Source organism: Bison bison, unplaced genomic scaffold (assembly GCF_000754665.1).
Source record: "Bison bison bison isolate TAMUID 2011002044 unplaced genomic scaffold, Bison_UMD1.0 scf7180017864376, whole genome shotgun sequence".
NCBI lineage: Eukaryota > Metazoa > Chordata > Mammalia > Artiodactyla > Bovidae > Bison > Bison bison.
Genome location: NW_011494948.1, coordinates 2,505,973 through 2,527,034, shown reverse-complemented (window position 1 = coordinate 2,527,034; position 21,062 = coordinate 2,505,973). Strand labels below are relative to the sequence as shown.

Sequence of the window (21,062 nt, the reverse complement as noted above, 5' to 3'; positions counted from 1 at the left end):
ATATCGAGGAATTGTTTTGTTTTCGGTATGCTTTGGAAAGTATGTAGCAGCAGCTAGGTGTAGGTTTTTTTGTTGTTGTTGTTTGAGTCTTAATCAGTTCTGAGATTGTCCCCATGTACCTCCAGTTTTTATAATCAAAATGAACCAAAACAGGTTTATGAGGGATGAGCGTTTTTAAAGACAGTTGATTGAGAATACAATCGACTGTGTATTAGGTGATGCTTGTAGCTTTGAGACGGAGAAGGCAGTGGCATCCCATTCCAGTACTCTTGCCTGGAAAATCCCATGGATGGAGGAGCCTGGTGGGCTGTAGTCCATGGGGTCGCGAAGAGTCGGACACGACTGAAGTGACTTAGCAGCAGCAGCAGTAGCTTTGAGAAAGCTGTGAAGAGACAGGGAATTGCACACACAAAGTGCCGAGGGTGTTCTGGTGTTGATTCAGAACCATGGACTGAGTGTGCTGCCACTCTCCCCAGAAAACTTGTCCATTAAAAAAAAATAAAGCTTGTTTTTATTTCTAGCAGATTTGTTATTATTTTAAATTTCCTTAGCAAAGAGGGTTCCTGGCAAGGATGGAAGTGTTTCTGCTTCACGCATCCTCAGCCCCCATAACAAAATCGGAAAGTGCAGGGGTTCCAAGCACTCTGAGCCAATTAATCCAGTGGAGCCTGGGGACATTCACCTCTTGCAGTGCCTCATTTTTCAAGTCTTGGCTTTTTATTGTGATTATACGGACGGTCTCTATCAGTAACTGAGGTGAAAATCAGGGTCCTCTTGTAATTACAGATCTAAATCTTGATGATCATAGAAATATAAAGATTGGGTAGAAGCTGTATAAAACAGCCACACATTCTCACCCAGAGAGATTTAATATTCTAAATCCTCAGGCCCACCACATGGCAATTGTGGGACGCAGTGCTCTAGGTAATAGTGTAGAACTTAAATTTGTCATTACAGAAATGATCATAAGAACTCTCAGTTCAGGTGGCATGATGGGAGTCTCTTGTTCATATTGGTACGTGCACTGTAGGAGATACAATATTGGTCCGATATGGTATTGTAGTTATTGATGTACTTGGTGCCAAAGGGTTGCTAAGTCTGTTAAAGGCCCAATTTATCATTTTTAGTTGTGTAATTATCTGAAAAAAATTAAGGATGGGCATGATTAGGTTTCAGAAATGTGTAGTTTATGTTTTAGTATGTTAAATGTATGTAATTATAGCCTGACTGAATTAAATACTGAGCTCCGATCATAGCTCACACTCAGAGTAGAGAACAGAAAAGCACAGAAATATGGAACAGTCTACTTGGGTATGTTTGACAAATAGCAGACTAAGAAAAGTCTTTCTTACTGTTTTATTGGGTTACAGTGAAGCGATTTGAAAGAGAGCATGAACCCAAAGTAGTTTCTCTAATATTTTACTCTAATACAGTGGTCAAGTGGTATTGTTTACACATTTCTATATGCTGACTTTGATTCATCTATTTTAAAGTCATACAGTAGTATAACCTCATTATAGGAAAGTTAGACACGAACTAAAAAAAGTCACTAATAATCTCATCACCTCAAAACAACCCACTGTTCTGACTTGAGAAAAATTTCTAGACCTTTATACTGTATGGTGAGCTTGTTTTTCAGCTCGTTGTCAGTTATCATTTTGGCATAAATAAATATATATATATATTTTTTTTTTTCCATCTTGCCTCATCATGATTGTCATCTTTAATGGCTACCCAATAATTCGTTGACTAGATTTATCTCTTTTCCTGTCAGTAGCCATTGTTTTTTGTCCCCCCCCCCCTTTTCCTCACTATTCCAAAGTCAACATTTTGAGGAACATTTTAATCAGGATAGGTTTTTCTGTATTTTGCATTATTTCTTTTAGTATTGACACATAGAAGTAGTATCCTTAGGTCAAAGAATATGAACATTTTTATGTCTTTTGAAATATTTCACCAGGTTGTATTCCAGAAAGGATGTATGTGCTAATAATGCTACCAGTAGTTACTGAGGATACCAGTTTCTTTCCTCCAGTTGGTCAGTTTAAAAATTTTCATCTAGATTTTGTTGATTTAAGAAGCAAAACATTGCTTCATTATTGTTTTAATATGAATTTCTTTAATTATGGAAGTGATGCTTTCTCCCTAATGTTTGTTTGCAAGTAATTATTCCTGTTATATGAAGTATCTGTACATTTCCTTTGCCTAAGGATTTTTGTTCATTAGTTCACATTCTCTATATATTAGGCGTATTAACTCTTTGTCATGTTTGCAACAAGTGTGTTTTGAGCATGTTTATTGATCTTACTTTAATAATTGATTTACATATGGAATTTTATTTCTAACGTTATATAGTCAAAATAGTTGATGATCTTTTTCTGTGTTGTTATTCCTTGTACAAGAAGTGTACTTCTTGGACAGAAGTGGGGACTTTTCTCTTTTCCTGAGCTTTTCATCTTGTTTTTCTGGTGTTTATTCTGTTTGTCACTACTTGGTATTTGTTCTTTAATTACATGATTTTCTATGTAAGTGGTAAAGTACTTGAAAGTATTAAATAATTATTATTTACATAATCATGTTTAATTCCAGCACACAAACCAAGTACTGCTTTGCTAGAAAAAAGTGTAAGTAGAGCATGTTATACATTTCCAATGTAGAGTTATATGTGTACAGATCTTTTTTTAAAGATGTCGAGTTAAATGGCCAGTTTTTAATCAGTGTTTTCTGTCACTGTATATAAATGGTATCATTTTAGTCTCAAGCAGTTTATTAGAAAAAAGTGTTATGCTCAGTAAAAAGATCTGCATGAGTTAATTTTGAGTTGAATTTCAAAAGGATCTTATTAGTTGATTTTAAAAGTGAGATGTTTCCAAGTAGCTCTTAGTATTTGGATATTTTCAAAGGGAGGAATGTAGTTTAATAATCTTACCTTCAAATCATCTGTTAAGGGACAAGTAGTTGTAATATAGGGCAAGATTTTAAATAGATTTTTAAAAATTGCCAGTTACTTATCCTCAAACTAAACAGTCCTTCCTTCCTCAGTTTATTTGCAATGTTCCTTAAAATAATTGGAAACCATTGATATTTCAAGGCTTATCTCTGGTTTGCTCATTCAGTTTTATTTTTCTGTAGGTCCATGACTGAGTCAGTTATAATATTCCTTCAATTACTGTGGGTTTTTCCTGCTATTATGGTTGGTTGGACTGAACCCTTACTCCTTACTGAACCCTTACTCCTGTTTATCTTATAGATTATTCTGTGTTAATTTCTCTGATTTATTTTTTACAATGAACTTTAATTGACCTTAAAATTTTGAGTTAAAAACCAAGAAGCCTTAAATCAGATTTCGACATAATATCATGCAAATTACTTATCTTCTGAGACATGGTAATATTATATATACACATATATTTATATACATGCATGTGTGTATATGTATAATATGTAATTTAATTGTAGTCAAATGCTTGACTATAGTTTGAAATTTCTTATTTCTCTTTACAACCTCACAACAAAATAAGAAAGCAAATAAATAAAATTACTTTTGGTTTAGATGGCACAGTCTTGTTTCATTTTAAAGTTAGATACTGGATAATCGTCTGCCTAGAAAATTCCTATTTTGACTTCAAATTCAGTTTTCATGATTTCAGAATCTTGTTTCAGTTAGTTTTTTTATGGTTAGAGGAAAAACAGCATATTATATAAGTTCTGAACTTAGGACCTAAAATTATTTTAAGAATTGCATATAAGAGATGAGAATTTGAAAGTTAATTACTGTATTTTTATAAGGCACCATTTTGATGATATCTGTGGTGCATATCGGGCTTCCCAGACGGTGCTAGTGGTAAAGAACCTGCCTGCCAGTGTAAGGGATGTAAGAGACGTGGGTTTGATCCCAGGTCGGGAAGATCCCCTGGAGGGGAGGGTATGGCAACCCATTCCAGTATTCTTGCCACCTGGAGAATCCCATGGACAGAGGAGCCTGGTGGGCTACAATCTGTAGGGTCACACAGAGTCAGACACGACTGAAGCAACTTAGCACATGTGCACGTGGTACATATCAGTTGTTCTGTAGATGTCCTAACATTAAAGACCTTTTTATTTTTAACCAAAAAAAGAAAAGAGGCCGTGAGGAGTATGGGTTTTTAGTGATTAACCAGTAACTCTGGTCTTTTAGAGATGTGCCAAGGGCTCCCTTCTTTGTGAAATAGAGCATATCTTGTAGTTTGCTTTGTCAGTATCCTATTAAACTATCAAAACATTCCAGTTCTGCATTTTGAGCAGTATTTACGCCTGAATTAATTCACAAGTTTCAAGGTCACTAACTTTGATTATATTTATTTTTATTTACTAATTTAGCCATCTCTTAATGTATATCATAGAACATGTAGCAGCCCATAAAACCCCAAACTCTAGCAAATGAAGAATGGCATTTGAACAATGTTGCTTTGAAATTTATCTTTGTATTAAGTAGGTAACTACTTACTGAGTTCCTCCTGTGTCCCAGACGTGGATCTAGGCGCTGTAGATACAGCAGGCATCAACAAAGATGAGATTATTTTCTTAGGGAGCTTTCATTCCAGTAGGGAGATAATCAATCGCAATAAACAGACAAGAGTGTGTAAAATAAATGAGATAGTGATTAAGTGCTATGAAGAAAACGGCTTGGAAGGGATATAAATGACTGTGTGTGGGGAGAGGTGGAAACAGGGCTGTTTTAATGAGGTGGGTGTCTGAGAAGGTGACTTTCTGGGAAAGAAGGTAGGCAGAGAGACTAGTGAATGCAGTATCCTGAGTCAGGCCTTTGCTGGGATGGCATTCCTCCGCTCTTTTGGAAAGCAAATTTTATTCTTAGATCTGTTTATGGAGGCTACAGTTCTGGTCTTATCCCATTCCCGGTGCCCCCAGACCTCCAATGAAGCGCCAGGTCCTTCTTTGCTGTCTGATTTCACCCCTGCTCCAGCTGGTGCCAAGATTCTGGGTCATGTCTATTTGCACATAAGGGCCAAGGCCATCCAGTCCCCCCTCCACACCCCACACTCCAGCTCTGCTTTGCTGACTCTCTGGGTCTGCAGCACTGGCCCTCGATTGAATATTTGTCTAGACCACTGCCTTTCCTGATTAACTCACTGTAACCTGCGGGTCCTTTCAAAACCTAGATTGTGTCAACTTGGCCCTTTCCACGCAGTTGGATTCCTCAGTTCAGTCATGTTCACCCCTTTAGGCAAAAGCACCAGCTTTGCTCTGAGTTGTTATTTGCTTTGAATAACGCCCCCCGCACCCCCCACCCCAACCCATAAATTCAGGATTTACGAAGCTGCCTGCTATAAAGCAATTCTGTATTCACTTTCTTTTGTGCCTTTATTTTATATAGCAAAAAATCTGAAAAATGGGAAGTTTCAATGTCTTGTCCAAAGCTCTAGAGGGAATGCCCGAAGGTGTGTTTGTTAGAAATCCTTGATTTTGCATATCTTAGCTCATTGTGTGTTCTCTACATGGACTGGAGTTTAAATTCCTGCTGTGTAATAGCCTCTTTGATCCCCTGTTTCCTTATCTCTAAAGTAGGAAAGACAGGAACACCTGCTTCCCTCCTAGTATTGCTGTGAACATTAAATGAGATAATGCATTTAATGAATAGTGTGCTCTGACACGTGGAGTTTTCAGTAAATAGAGCCATTTTTATTAGTATTGATGCTACAATTATTATCACTTTTGCTGCCATTGCCCTCTGTGTAAAAACTTTAGAACTTAGATGTATAAGCAATTATTAATAACATTATTTCTGAAACAAATGAGAACAAATTATAAAAGGTGGTGAGATGTTTAACAAGAATATTTTGCAAAATTACTGAATTTCTTATACGATTCTGGATATAAAAATTATATCCTATCATAGTGTTAGTCGCTCAGTCGTGTCTGACTCTTTGCAACCCCATGGACTGTGGCCTGCCAGGCTCCTCTGTCTGTGGGATTCTCCAGGCAAGAGTATTGGAGTGGGTTGCCATTTCCTTCTCCAACCCTTCCATCCTATCACCTAATTACTGTTTCTTTATTGTGGTAAGAGCATTTAAGATCTGCTTTCTTAGAAACATTGAACTATATGATGCAGTATTATTAGCTATAATTGCTATGCTTATGTGCTTTCCTGGAGGCTCAGATGATAAAGAATCTGTCTGCAGTGCAGGAGACCCAGGTTTGATTGCTGGGTCAGAAAGATCCACTGGAGAAGGGAGTGGATACCCACTTAGCATTCTTGCCTGGAGAATTCCATGGACAGAGGAGCCTGGCGGGCCACAGTCCATGGGGTTGCAAAGAGTCGAACACAACTGAGCAACTAATGCTTTCACTTTCACCATGCTTATTCTCTGAAATTTTTTTACAGAATCTAGAGGATAATGAGAATTCTTACGTAAGACCTACTAAGGTGATAAATGAATAAACTGAAATACATTTATACTTACTGGACCCAATTCTGTCTCCATCTTTTTGCCTGTCACATTGTATATGTAAGGCTTGTAGATCATCACAAGTAGCTATGCTCAGACGTTCTGCAAATTTCAAAGGTCACATGTTCAAATCCATGATAATCACCTCTTGGGAGTACCATCCAATAAGATTAATTTTTTAGCGAAATTTTCTTAGGGAGTAAGTCAGAAAAGCTGTAAACATCTTAACCTTTAAACCTTGATTGTTATTATTTTTTCTTCTCACCATTAGCTGTGTGGCTGTGGCCTCTAGATGAACTGGGACTGTTGTTAAGATTTTTAGGGCCCACAGAGATTATATCAGGTCAGTTGTACTACTGATTGTTTTTTTCTTGTGCAAAGTTAGAATAGGAAAGAAAATGTCTTTTTGTTATGTAGCTCTCTGTATAATGAACAGTGGCTATTAAATTTATGAGAGTACTAATATGAAGTGAAGGGTTGCATTTCTTTTCATTTAAGATATTATTTTCTGTTCTTTGCAGGGTATGTGTAGTTATTCAGTTCATGGAAAAAATGAAGCCTCAGGCAACCTGGAAAAGAAAAAGAGAGATAACTCCAATTTAGAGAAATATTTAATATCCAACCTCCTTCAGACATGATTACTTTTACAGTTGAAAGATTTCATATTTAAAGTAATCCTCTTTGTGAAGTCTTGTGATCCTGCAATGTGACCATAAACTCAATCAAAATCACTTTGTTAACAAAACACACATACTGGGCGCAAACACTGGTTAATTTTCTGTTTCACATAACTCCAAGTGTATTGTGACCCTGTTCAGTCAGGCATTTCTGAAATGTTGTGTGGCTGTTTTGGTAATCGCCATAATTGACTTTCTCTCTTCCTTGTGATTCATTGCTTATTTTCCCCATAATTTTCAAATTGTGGAATGTTTTTAATGAAAAACACATTTTTTTTTTTTTTTTGTGGTTCTGCTTTCATGACTATAAAAACAAACGGCTACCCGTCATCAGATTTCAATGTGTCTTGCAGGATTTTTCCCAAAACAATCCTCCATTAAGGTAAATTAAAGTCAGATTAGGAGCGTTGGGGATTACTTGATCAATGCACACAATTTTATGTAACATGAATATTGCAGGATCCTTAAATACATTGAGACACTATCTTAGTACTCATCAGGCATATGTATGTATGATATATATAAGTATATATCATATATATATTTTAATCATCAGTTACCATTTGCATTCAGTGCACATTATAGCTCTCAGAAGACTGCAAACACTTTTCAGTAGTGCCTTTTATCTGTCATGCTGTTTGAATGATTTTACTGGACACTACTAAAGTAGGAAATGGATGCAAGTAAATTACAACTTGTACCCATTTCCAACTGTCAAAAAAGCACTAAAGGAAAAATAGAATATGGCTTTTGTAAAACATTGTGATTTGGAAAGCAGTTTTTGCCAAATTAGTATATGTAAATGATCTTTGCTGTGTGAAACTCTCTCTGAGGTTTTGCAGTGTTTACAATACCGTTGACTCATAAAAGTAATTCAGTGTTGAGATGAATAGCAGAGTGTTTTCAGAATCATCAAATTCATTCTAACTTGGATGAAAAAGACATATCTTGTATGAATTCTTTTTTGTTTGTATATGGAGATGTCTGATTCAGGACTTTGAGTTTACATTTTAAGGGATTTAGTGTGCAATTTTAAAAAAATTTAGCAAACTTTACTTACCTTGTGATTTCTCCTCCTATCTTAAATGACACACTTTACTGAGGTTTCTAAATTGTGCATGATCTTTATAATCTCTAGAGCATCTTTATACAACATACCTCTTGACTAGGATGTGGATTACACGGACATATGCATTTGTGACAGTTCATCCAATTATACCTAAGATCTTTACATTTCACTGTGTGAATTCTACTTTAATTTTAAAAGTATGAAAAAATAATTTACGTGAACAATCAAGAAAATGTTAGTGGTAAGTACTTATTCAACTTGGTAAGCTCTCAACAGTAAATGTAAAAAGGATGCACAGGACATATGGTGTTGTCAGTATAGTATGGTAGAATCTTTCTAAGAATATTTGTTTTTTTTTTTTTTGCAAGTGCTACATTATATGGAATACCCTTGCCGACATGTGCTCTAAAGATGAAAACACCCTGAGTTATTTTAAAATACTAACAAATTTCTCATGTCTTGAGTTATTTCAGTTTACTTGAGAGTAGCATTTCAGAAATGTTATATGACTTCATTGTATCCTGTTGCAAATGTTAAAGATTTACAGTGAACCCAACAAACATGTCCTTGATGTTTTTTATGGTTTTAAAAATTTATGGATAATAATAACCTCTGTTACCATCTCACTTTTGACAACCAATTCTGCAACTTCCATAGAAACTGTTACCAATTCTTTAACAACTCTGTATATTCTTTAGTGACTTTGGATATTTGATTGTTCTATAGTACTACTAACATGCTCATGTTAAATGTCACCAGTTTCAAAGTATTGAATATCAGTCTTTTGAAGATGGAAGTGATCCATTCCAGGTCCTGTGTGTTTCATAATCATTGCATGAAATTCATCACCTGCAATTATGTAAAAAATAGACTTTCATAGGGTTTGCTTCTTTTTTAGATAATGGAGTTGCTGGCAAATTAGATTTCAGTGCCCACCACATTATTAAATATCTTATCATCTTATTATTTTTAGGGTGGCGATAAGTACTAATGAAATGTACTTTGAGGTATTATACTAATAATTATGAAAATGTAGCTTTCTGAAAAAGAAACTCTTCCACCTAATTTCAGGCCTATTATTTTAAATGGATCCTATTCAGGTTCATCTAGGTATTTGGCTTAACTGGATTACAACCATATTTAGTTTAATTTAAAAAATTTTAATAACCTCTAGAGAATGAGTACATTTTTGAGTGAAGGGACATGATAAATATCCTGTATGTTAAAGGTGTACTATGTTTTGAGATGTAAATGGTAATTTGATTTACATTGCAAAGTCTAGGGTTGCGGGGAATAGGAATTTGGTGACTTTTTGTGGCAGGAAATTAAAATCCCTTGAGTACCAAATAGATTGGTGGGTTGATTCATTTATTCCTTTACCATAGTGTGTGCTGAACTTTGGGAATTGAAATATATATTGGAGATGATACAGTTCTGACATCTTCTCTCTGTACACTCTGAGAGAAGTACAGAGAGTACTCTCTGAAGATCTCAGAATTGGATCCCAGGAGTGAGCAGAAATCTACCACTTTAAACACGGAGAGAAAGAGGATTCCAGGGAAAAGGAGCAGCATATGCCAAGCAAGCATGTTCCTTGGGTCACCCTCAAGTCTTTTAAAGGTCTGATGGGAATGGGAGTATGGGGTTGGAGAGTTGGGAGTGGTAGTCAGGGACCAGATTATGCTGTTGCAGGAGGATGGTCATGTTCTAGGTCTTAGGTGAGTCTCTGGGATGGGCTGCCGAGTGAAGGTCCTTGGCTTCATGCGAGCTGAAGTAGAGTGAAAACAGATTTCTTCTGGGAGATACACCCTCCATAGACTTAAGTGTGGGCCATCTCAGAAGGCGAGAAGCCCCAAAATATGGGATGATTAGTTTTTATGGACTGGGTAATTTCATAGGTCAACAGGTGGGTGGATTATTCCAACCATTTTGCTGGAGGGGCAGAAATTTCCAGGAACTGGGTCACTGCCCACTTTTTGGTCTTTTATGGTTTACCTCAGAACTGTCGTGGCACCTGTGGGAGTGTCATGTAGCACGCTGATGTATTACAGTGAATCTGTAATGAGAGTCAAGGTCTACTGTAAGTCCAGTCTTCTGTCATCTTGGAACTCATGGATTATAACCAGTTTCTGTCATATCCTCAGTGGCTAATGGGCTTCCCTGGTGGCTCAGATGGTAAAGAATCTACCTGCAATGTGGGAGACCTGGGTTCAATCACTGGGTTGGGAAGATCCCCTGGAGGAAGGCATGGCAACCCACTCCAGTATTCTTCCCTGGAGAGACTCCCCATGGACAGAGAAGCCTGGCAGGCTACAGTACGTGAGGTTGCAAAGAGTTGGACATGACTGAGCAACTAAGTATAGTATAGCACAGTGGCTAATGGTTGTGCCCTGCCCCTTTCCATCTGTCTCAAAGGAAGGCTTTGAATTCTAATATTTCTATTTATTACAATGCCTTCTATATATCATAGGCACTTTGCTAGAGACATTACTTTGCCAAGAAAGGTCCGTCTAGTCAAAGCTATGGTTTTTCCAGTAGTCATGTATGAATGTGAGAGTTGGACTATAAAGAAAGCTGAGCACTGAAGAATTGATGCTTTTGAACTGTGGTGTTGGAGGAGACTCCTGAGAGTCCCTTGAACTGCAGGGACATCAAACCAGTCAATCCTAAAGGATATCAACCCTGAATATTCATTGGAAGAACTGATGCTAAAGCTGAAGCTCTGATACTTTGGCCACCTGATGCAAAGAACTGATTCCTTGGAGAAGACCCTGATGCTGGGAAAGATTGAAAGTGGGAGGAGAAGGGGACGACAGAGGATGAGATGGTTGGATGGCATCACTGACTTGATGGACATGAGTTTGAGCAAGCTCTGGGAGTTGGTGGTGGGCAGGGAAGCCTGGCATGCTGCAGTCTGTGGGGTCACAAAGAGTCGTACACGACTGTGCGACTGAACTGACTGATGCTAGGTACTAAACATTTACTAGTGACCTAAGCAGATACCATTCTTTCCATTGGAGAACTTACCAACATACAATTATAAACTGCTTAATGCCTCTGACAAGAAAGAAAAAAAAGTGTTGCCTGCCTTCTTAGAATCTTGGTCTTGTAAACTCTTTTCAGAAGCAATATGTGAGCAGATCTGAATGTTGAGAAGTAATCAGCTAGATATGGATAGACAGTACTATCAGTGTATATAAAAGACAAGAGGTAGGAAATATTAATAGCTGTTTGATGAACTGAAAGGAAACCAGCTGGGCTAGAGGCTGTTGGACTTGTAGAGAAACTGATTAAGACTGGAGGGAGCTGGTCAGGAGGTCTGGTGGCTCAGGGTCTGCAGGCCTTGATGGGAAGATTGGATTTCATTTAGTGCACAGTGGGACACTGTAAAAAAGAGGGCTGTAGATGGAGGAGAGACACATTGGATCTTTGTTTTAAAAAGATCACTCTGGCTGCTGTGTAAAGAATAGATTGGGAGGTACAAGAGCAGACATAGGAAGGCCATTTAAGAAGCTGTTGTAGGCAATCCAGCTGAGAGATGGTGATGGCAGTTGAGATAAGATTTCTGATGGACTGGGGTATGTCCATCCTTCAGTGGTATGTGGTGGTGGAGGAGGAATAGCAGAAACTGAGGATAGATACAGGTTTTTGCCTTGAAATAGTGTCATGTACTGGGGAAGGCAATGGCACCCCACTCCAGTACTCTTGCCTGGAAAATCCCATGGATGGAGGATCCTGGTGGGCTACAGTCCATGGGGTCGCTAAGAGTCGGACACAACTGAGTGACTTCACTTTCACTTTTCACTTTCATACATTGGAGAAGGAAATGGCAACCCACTCCAGTGTTCTTGCCTGGAGAATCCCAGGGACAGGGGAGCCTGGTGGGCTGCCGTCTATGGGGTCGCAGAGTCAGACACGACTGAAGCGACTTAGCAGCAGCAGCAGTGTCATGTACCAAGATGGGGAAAGCTGGCAAAGCGACATGTTGGGAGATGGGGAAGTCATTTTGGAAAACTTTTGTTTGGGGGTCCCTGTGAAATATTCAGGAAAAGGGGAACTGTGTATTATAGGAGTCTGTAGATCAGAGGTGCAGTTTCCATGGAGATAAAAATTTGAGAATCATTGGGGCATAAAGCTAGGTTTGAAGGGATGGAATGACCCAGGAATGTCAAGAAGGGAGGGTCAGTGGGACACCCAGGATTTAGAGGCCAGGCAAAGAAAGCACAAGTTATAAGAGGCGGAAGAAAGAACTGCCCAAATGATAGAAATAAAACTACTATTGCACAGTAGGATACCAAGAAAGAAGAGGGACTCAAGAGGAGGCTGAGGGGAGTGGGCTGTTAGGTTTAGCAGGATGGAAAAAGACCCCTGAGTGTTTGGAATGTTACTGGGACATTTATTTGTTCTTTCTTCAGATGTAGATATGAAAGCATTGAAGGATTTCATGCAGAGGACTGAACTGACCAGAAGTGTGTCTTAGAAAGATCATAATATGGGCTGTGTCAACATTGGATTTAGTGTAGGGAAGCAGAAGTCTGGTCATACTTCTTGCTCTCTAACCTGTTAAACTACCTTATCCTAACATAAATGAGTACAAGACCAGGCGTTGGGAGATGGGGAACTTTACCGTTTAATGGAACCAGATTGAAGTCATCTTCCGTCGTCAGCTATGGGACATTGGGCAAATTGGTTAACCTCTGTCAGCTTGTGTTTCCTGATGTCTTTATGGGGTAAAATATACCCCCACCAGAGAGCTATAAGGATTAATGTCTAGTAGGAATAGGTCCTCAATAGCATCACTTATTATCATTGATACAGCATAGGAAGCAAAGGTAAGCCTTTTTTTAATGATTTTACCACATTAAATCATCGCATTTCACCCATGTCTCGTGGAAGTATTTTAACTTTAGCTTTCACTAACCTTGTCCTTAACTTTCTATCCAAGGGATAAATGCAACATTTCTACTCTCTGTGGGAGAATTACTAAATTGTAGTGAGTGCCTGGCTGTGGACAATTTAAAGCGCACTTTCTCTGACAGGACACATGTTTATATTGGTTTGTACTTTTAACATTTTATTCCCATTTCTTATAGCCTTTTATTTCTTGGTCTACATTTACTTTGATAGCACTTAGGATTCTAGAACCCTGGCTAACACAGACATTGCCAGGGTGTGCAGTTAACTGTTTCAAGGGCAAGGTCAAAGAGGACAGATGTCCTAAATCACTGGGGAATTGGCAGTGACCCTCCTTGGTACAGAATACAAACATGAGAGGGGTGTTACCCCTGTGCATTTAAGGAATAATGGAAGCTGGAAAGTGCTTACTAAGGAGAACAAAAAGCAGGACAATATAAAAACGACTGAAAACATGGTTCCACTTTTGCAGTGACTTTCATGTTTAGCACAGTGGTGGCAACCAATCCTGCAGCTACATGTGGTCACAGAATATTGAAAACCTCTTGCTTTGTTCCCGGCTTAGCTTTCTTAGGAGCCTAAGGAAATACAGCACAAGTAAGATGATATGTATCCATGCAGTAATTTGTTACCTAATAATTTTTCTGTAATAATGAGTCATTATTTTGCAAGACAAATGTATTTTATTCTAAAACTAATGATGAGAAAGTATATTTCCCCTATATACATCCATAAGGAAAATGTAGTTATATTAATTGAACAAAGAGAAAAAATATAAACTATCAAATTAGTCTCAGATTTCCTTTATAATGGCATATTCATAATTGATATTTAATATATTTCTTAAAGCAGTAACACCAGTGTCTAAATATCTTACTTAAGATTAACCTATGGTTGAGACATCCCTGGTGTTCCAGTGTTTAAGACTCTGTGCTTCCAAGGCAGGGGATGAAAATTTGATTCCTGGTCAGGGAACAAAGATCCCATATGCTACATAGCACAGCCAAAAAAAAAAAAACAATAACAATAAGCATAATAAAATGTTTAAAAAGATTAACTTACAGTTTAAAATTGATTTCAAACTTAATTTCGATAATAACGTCACAATGGCCATAGGATTAATTATAAGGACATAGGTAACAATATTAAAATGGTAGCTTTGGCTGTGATCCAGAGTAGAAAGATACTGGATGCCAAATTCAAATTCCAAACGGAGAGACTGATTTTCAAAAGAAATATTGGAAAAGTATTTTAGGGGCTAGGCTTTAAGGATGGAATTCACAAAGACAAGGTTTTTGATAAGAGCTATTCTGAGTGTCTTTTCCAGCACCTTGTCTAAACCAATTAGGGGGAAAAAAAAATCAAGGGAGCTTCTTTAAAGCTGTATGTTTCCTAAAGTTTAAAGGATCTGGTGAATAGTTCTCCTTATCCCTGCTTTGAAGATCTAAAAGGATTAAGAGCAGGTCTGCTAGCTGTTTATCACAAAGCAGAGGAAAGAAGAGGTAACACAGTGAGGATTGATCTCCCCTCTGTTTCCTGTGGACAAGGTGTGGCGCACCTGTAAGAGAGATAAGGCCCTCTTTGGCCCTGTTTAGATTGCTGCAGACCTTGCCCTGGATTCCTAGGGGCTGTGTAAGGAGTACGTGATGGGTAGGGGAGATGATAGCACCTACATTAAGTGTAACAGGCGGGTAGACTTCCAGGAATGAGTGCCCTGTGAAGAAGCCATGATCTGAGAAAAAGCTATTATCATTAGCCAGAACTTGAGGATATGTGGTCATCTACCAACTTCAGCTGCTTAAAAATATTCTCATTCCTGTTAAGTGTCCTCCTCCTCACTGTTTCAGCCTGGTGGTTGAGAAATGTAGCTGTCCATTGAAGAAGTAGTGGAATCAGAAGAAAGGAGAAGTAGGAAAAGAAGAGACTGACATCCTTTTCTGTTGGGTGCTGGCCTATAGCCTACTCTAGTGTGGAAATGGAAGTAGCTTTAACTAGGTGCTTCTACTATGGATAATGTATTTAACTGAGCACTCTTATTTCTTAATTAGGAATGTATTTGGTGAGTAAAGTAATTGTACATCCTCATGCTGTTCAATGGTTAGAAAAGTTATTGGACTGCTTTAATTTTTAGGCGGAGAAGAACTTTACCTAGAGAGTAGATTTTAAAGGAATGATGGAAAGTAAAAGCATTTTGTGATTATACTCCATGACCCTTTATGGATCCAGAGATGTATACAGTCATTCCTCATTATCTGTGGGATTGACTCCAGGAGTCCCTCATATACCAAAACCCTTAAATGCTTAAGTCCCTTATATAAAATGAAGTAGTATATGCGTATAACCTATGCATGTCCTCCTGTATACTTTAAATTATCACTAGATTACTTATTTTACCTAATACAATGTAAATATAAATAATTTCCAGAAGCTGGAAAATTCATTCAGGTTTTACTTTTTGAACTTTTCTTTAATTTTTTACAAAATATATTCATTTCAAGATTGGTTGAATCCTCAGTTAGTTAAACCTGTGGAGTTGGAAGCCACAGATATAAAGGGCCTACTGAATATGTAAACAAATGTATGTATGTATGTGTGTTACATAGTGTGTGTTTTTTAACTTTAATGAAGCTTTCATTGAGAAATAGAATTCTTCATTTAAATCCTAGTATTTTCTAATGAGCTAGTGAATATGATCATATTTTATACAGTAAGAATATATTCTGTTTATCCTTTCTTCAAACAAAAAAGCTGGATTGAGGGCAAAAACTCTTTGTTCATCTTAAATGCTGAAGTTTAAAGAATGGATTTTGGAACTTCATTGCCTAGGATAGAATTCTAGCTCTACCACTTACCAGCTGAGTGACCTTTGATCAAATTAATTTATTTGTGCTTCAGTTTCCATATCTGAAAATGGGAATAATAGCTGCATCTGCATTATAGGCGGTTGCATTAAATTTATGTGTGTATAAAAATACAAATACATGTAAAGTGTTAGCAAATTTTGTCTTCTATCTTGCTGTTATAAAATTTATTGATTTATAGCTCCTTCTCTGTTAGTACAGAGAGAAAAGGATATTTTAAGAATATCTAAAATATTGCCTCAAAAGAAATGTCTGCTGTGAAATGACTGCTTTAAGAATCTTGAATCAAGGGCACTCAACTCAGTTGTCATGGGACTGACAATTGTTACTGTTATACTTTTATAATACGCTAGCTTCCAGAGTGTATCATTGTGTAGACCAAGAAAACAGGACACAGGAGAGGCTGTGAGTGATCTTTCTACTCACTTTGTGCTCTCTGATTATATGTCAGGGGAAAGAATTATCTGGTAATTCCAGTTATCAAGAACTTCACAATGTCTGGTAACAAAGGAATCTGGCCTTAACTAAGATTCTTCTGGATAAGTTTATTGGAAATGATTAAGATGTCTGTAGAAGGTCAATACGTGTTCCAAGTTTTCCAAAGAGCTTTTATATTAGAAAGAGACATTTATGTAAAATATAAATTATTACATTAGTAGTAAAATGTATCAGTATAAATGTATAAAATATATTACTTTAGAGTTTTTATATGTTTCATTTATTCAACAGAGTCAAATGTGTGACAAACTTTGATAGATATTAGTCTTTTCAAATTAGCAATGAGATGGTCAGGATTCAGAAAGCTTGGTGTTTTATACAAAGCTAGTGACATATTTCTAACAGGGTTAAAGGTAATATGTTCTTGTGCCTTTTCATTTTGAAAGTGCAGCTCTTGTTGAACATCACTTCCTATACCTTGTTCTGGTATAGTGATATTTCATATTTAACACAGCAGTCAAACGTGGCAATTGGTTGGTTGTGTCTTTCTCCTTGTTTGTAACAGGGTACTGTATATTCCTAAATAAAAACAGGGGAACCGGTTCCTTCAGGAATAATTGTTTTAATGTTTGTGAGAACAACCAGCTCTGTTTAGAATTACTGCATTTACATTGCTATAAAAATGGCCAGATGTATCCTTGAAAGGCAAAATTGCAGGTATCAGAGCCAAATTAACAATTTGTCTGAAATTTTATGTCATAAATGTTTTATGAGCAACAATTAAATATCATGTATAAGAGATAGTGATCTTGTAGGGAGCACATGTGAATATTTAATCTGTTCCTAGAATAAATGAATATAATACCAGTTCAGTGGATCTGACTTGGAATTCTGGAAACAAAGTTTTTGGCTGTGTGGCTTTTGGCAGACTATGTATTACCTCTGAACCTTAGTTTTCTCACTTGTAAAGTGAGAATACCGTATCTCAAAATTATTGTGAGAATTGAAGACATAAGTGTATGTGAATATACTCACATATACATAGTAGATAATACACATGTTATCATGTATTAGTAATATAAAATGTATTAACAATGAAGAGAAAAGCTCTTAGGACATTATCTGGCCTATAATAGGTGCTTACTAAGTAGTTCTTAAAATTATTATTATGAAGGATAACATTATAAGTAAGTGAGTTATTAAACCTAATTAAGCCTGATTTTCTGCCCTGCTTGTTCCATACCTATCTCCTGCAGTTGCAGAGAGGATCAAATAAAGTGAGATATAGAATATACATTACAGAATTTCAAGTGAACAAACAAATGTAAAGTGCTATCATTATTTCATATTAGGTGTATAGTTTTATGTTTAAAAGTAAAGTTAATTAAAGTGATATTTTCTAAAGTTTTAAACTGACATGTAGCTTATTCATATGAAAAGCCTAGAACTTAAAATGAACGATCTTAATTTATGCAGTGTTTCAGATTTTAAAATTGTAATTCAGAGTTAGTTAACTCAAGCTAATATTCCTGCCAAACTACCAGTGCCTCAGATCACAGCCAGACAATTGTTTTGGAAGAGAGCTGTGTACCAAGGTACATATTTAATGGTATTGAGGATGTTTAGCCTTTTAAAAACTTTTAAGCAGTTGAGTTTTATGTAGTCCAAACCCTTATCTTGGTTATTTTTTCTTACATGGTCACAGTTATGAGGTGTTTTGGAGCAATGTCTGCTTATTAGATGGAGAAGGAAATGGCAACCCACTCAGTATTCTTGCCTGGAGAATCCTGTGGCCAGAGGAGCCTGGAGGGCTGCTGTCTATGGTGTCGCAGAGACAGACACAACTGAAGTGACTTAGCAGCAGATGCTCCTGCTGCTTATCAGAAATATTTAAATTCTACCACTGAGTCCAGGAGAAAGACAATGGTTATTTAAAGCTGAAGGTGTTTATTAGAGCAGAGGTTTGCCGCACTCTTCTCCCATAGTTAGTTTCTTTGTTGGGGCCCTGAAGAATTCCATCATGTATATTCTGTGAAAATAGTGTAAGGTGTACTTTCGGTAAACATAAAATATAGGATGGGGATTTAGGCCTTCTTTTAGTATTTCTTAATAAAATTTAAGAAAAGAATATAAATTATTTTCTCAATACAGGGGAGTAACATTTTCTTATAAAATCCATTGGTTTTAAACCTAAGTGTCAAATTATTAAATTCACTGAAGTTATTGCTAGAGTTTTTGTTTTGCTTTTGATAAGTGAATTTAACTAACAGAAGGAGTGTCCAATAGAAGTGAAGTTACCCTAGTGTGAAACCATGTCACTAATATAAAACAGTCTTCAAATTTAAGGCTATAATCAATATTATAGCTTCATCAAGCCATAGTGAAGGAAAATATCCTTTAATAAGATGGATCTGCCTTGCTTCTCCATCCATTCTGCTTATCTTAAAAAGCTAGTTAGTAAATGCTGCAGTTTTTTCTATGTAAGTTATACCTATAGTCCATGTGTATTTAAAACGCATATTTGTATTTGCAAGGAAATTACTATAAAAGATTCAGCAAGATTTAGGAATTCTCTTTGTGTTCCCTAGAAGATAGGGAAAGATTCCATATTTAAAAGACCAAGTACTGCCAGGTGTATTTCTTTCCTTTTATTCCTGTTCCAAAATGCATGCCTTCAAGAGGTTTTTTTTTTTTTATTAAACAGACTGAACTTGACTGATTTAAGATGTTAATATGGAAGGAGTACATATTTCCCTAATTTTTAAACAGATTTGTGCCTCTCACCTATCTCTAATAAGGTAACAAATGTAGTGTTAATTTAGATGAGTTATACTTTCTATATGAGTTTGCTAACAGAACTTGACATAAAAGCCGTTGTGAAGAAGCTTGATTGGTTTGGTTACCATAGCAACACTGTTGAATGGAAGAATGATTTCCTTTAGGAACCTTTCCTAAATGCTGTTTTGTACCCTATAACGATATTGCTGGCTTGCCATCCCTTGTGAGGAGGTAAGAAGAGATGACTTCGAGGGTCAGCATGGTGTCTCGTGTTTATAGATTATCCTCAGCCATCAAAAGACTGCTTGGCTCATCTTATTCTTCCCATTGCTGAACCAATTCTGTTCTTCAGTATACTGTGATAATAGGAGTCTTGAGCAGACTTTTATGTCTTAGAATACACAAAAGGAAAAACTGAATCTAGACCAACGATTATATTCTGTTAAGCTCGTTTCCTAAAGCTAATGTCTTGTTATGGATTTTTAATTCCTTGCTTATCTTTGTTTGAAATTCTGCAATTTATCAATAATTTGTCCTGTGAGTGATGTTATCCTTTGGAGGAGACTAAAGGGTTTAACCAACAAACATCAGCAGGGGCTTCATTTAAAATCCTTTAGTGGTGGTTTGGTATTCTGGAGTTACTATAAACCCTAAGGCTTACATATGAGATTTCCTTTGTTATAGGGTAAATGTCTGCTCCATTAGCACAGCAATTGTGTACAAAAATGCATCGAATCAGTCAAGTACCACCATAGGGTGTTTTCCAGTGGTTAAAACAGGCTAATGGTTATTTCACTTGTACATTCAATAAAAACAGCAGTAAAGGCTATTACAACTATTTTTCTAATCAGCCACGTTTGTAATTTTTCATTTTCACCCCCTTGGTTTAGGTCCTTGGTTTAGGTTCTTTGGTTTAGATTCTTGGAATCAGATCCTCCAAAATAAACTTAATGGTTTAACTAAAAAATTGTATCAGTACTGTTGTTGCTAGTAATAGAGTGATTTAAGCTGCTTAGGAATAATTTTGTGCAGAAGGTGAGGGAAAAAAGCAACATAACCTCAAACTGATATGAATATTTTAAAGATTGCAATACATAGCTTCAAACAAAATGGGTAACAAAATAGGCATGATTGGTAACAAAATTCATATATAGTAATGTGAGGTGATTATATTAGGGTTATTGTTTTGTTTTGATGAGTAAATGCTAAAGCTCAAGTTTTTTAATGACTTATGAATGTTCATTTTCAATTTCTAACCAGTTCTTTTATCTCAGTTACCTGAAGTGTCACTGGCAGTTAAACTGTTTTGAAAAAAGTGGTTCATACTCATCCAACTCACTCAAATATTTATTATTGTGTATTTTGGACTGTGTGGCTTCTCTTGGAAAATATATGTTACAGTAGCATGTCGTTCTCTGATTAAAGGTAAGCCAGTTAATTTTCTGACAGTAGAGTAGCAGAAACATGGTTTGTGGACTGGGAAACAAGTTATAGCAGATGCGGAGTTTTCAAATGAGCAGTTTACTTCATCTTATTTTCCCACATTGTTCTCCTACTGCTCCTTCCCTTAAGAAAAAATGAGATGGACATTGGCAAAAAATAGCCAAATTCTATAAAGTGATGTCCACTTTAAATGTGGCATGGGGCAATTCCCATATATCTCCTGAATTGAAGCCACAAGAAAGCGGAGACAGATTTGGCCATATTTGAGAACAGAATTGATTGAATAAGAAGTGGTAGTTTCAGATAAAATTTATACATTTGCTTGGAGTTACTCTACTGAAATGAACACCCTTTGCAGAAGATTACACAAATGCACATGCACACAGGACTTTAAGTTCAGCCGGGAAGCCCTCTCCTCGATTAAGGTTAAGGATTT

General features: G+C 36.7%; 1 protein-coding gene across 9 annotated transcripts in view; it reads left to right on the top strand.

Moving 5' to 3' along the window:
• The window catches only part of PTPRD (protein tyrosine phosphatase, receptor type, D), a 572,360-nt gene that overhangs the window by 12,915 nt on the left and 538,383 nt on the right, over window positions 1-21,062 (top strand). The window lies entirely within an intron of this gene.